Source organism: Egretta garzetta, unplaced genomic scaffold (genome assembly GCF_000687185.1).
Source record: "Egretta garzetta isolate BGI_Z169 unplaced genomic scaffold, ASM68718v1 scaffold375, whole genome shotgun sequence".
Taxonomy (NCBI): domain Eukaryota; kingdom Metazoa; phylum Chordata; class Aves; order Pelecaniformes; family Ardeidae; genus Egretta; species Egretta garzetta.
The window spans coordinates 2714762-2715801 of record NW_009259786.1 but is presented as its reverse complement, the minus strand read 5'-3'; positions in this window follow the sequence as shown (position 1 = coordinate 2715801).

The following is a 1040-nucleotide window of genomic DNA, read 5'->3' as shown; positions in this document are numbered from 1 at the left end:
ATATTCTTTTCAGACTGTTCTGTAGCAGTTTGCAGATTTAGGTATAGACCAGGAAATTTTCCACTCTACAGCTGGTCTCTCCAGTCTCTTCCCTGTGATACCATCCAAATTCAGCTTACTGGCAACTCGTTAGCACTGCTACGTTTTCCATTTTAACCCATGCTGCTGGACCATGGATAATGTGCAAAACCAGGGCAAGTAGTGCACAGGTGAGGTGGAGGTAGAAAGACAGCCTGTCTCTATCTGGAAGACTGCAGCTCCACAGCACCAAGGTATCACTGGGTAGAGCTGCCAGCTGTACTTTGCCACCCAACAAGGAACACCCGATCTTGCACGTTCATCATGCTTTCTATTTGGGTCACACTTGCAACGTAGGATGGGGTTTAGCAATGTGGACGGGGTTTGCTGCTGTCAATAGCCAGGAGTCAGAAGCCAGAGCCCTTTCTCTTTTCCTGGAGGTCCGACCCCAAGCACACCCACTTTCACAGAATCATAGAATCGTTTGTTTAGGTTAGAAAAGACCTTTAAGATCATCAAGTCCAACCATTAACCTAATCCTGCCATCCCACCACTAAACAGCGTCCCTGAGCACCTCATCTGCCCGTCTTTTAAATACCTCCACGGATGGGGACTCGACCACTCCCCTGGGTAGCCCATTCCAAGGCTTAACAACCCTTTCAGTGAAAAATTTTTTCCTAACGTCCAACCTAAAACTGCCCTGGCACAACCTGAGGCCACTTCGTGCCCTGCTTTCACTGCTTTTCCCCCTCGGCCTTTGCAAAGCCAGCACAAAATGTTGGCTAACCACCTCCATCGGCCATTTGCGTTCACTGCCCCCGGGGCGTGCTATCACCTCACGGAGAGAAGGCGGGAAAAGCATCTGAGGAGGTAAAGATGACCCCCGCCGCCTTTCGGAGGACTCTGGGAGCGCTGGCTTCACCCGGCTCCGGAGAGCCCACTCCGGCGACCACACTCGCGGCAGCCCGGGCCCGATGTCCCACTGGGGTGCGCCACCGGGCCCGCGGGCCCGCGGTGGCTCC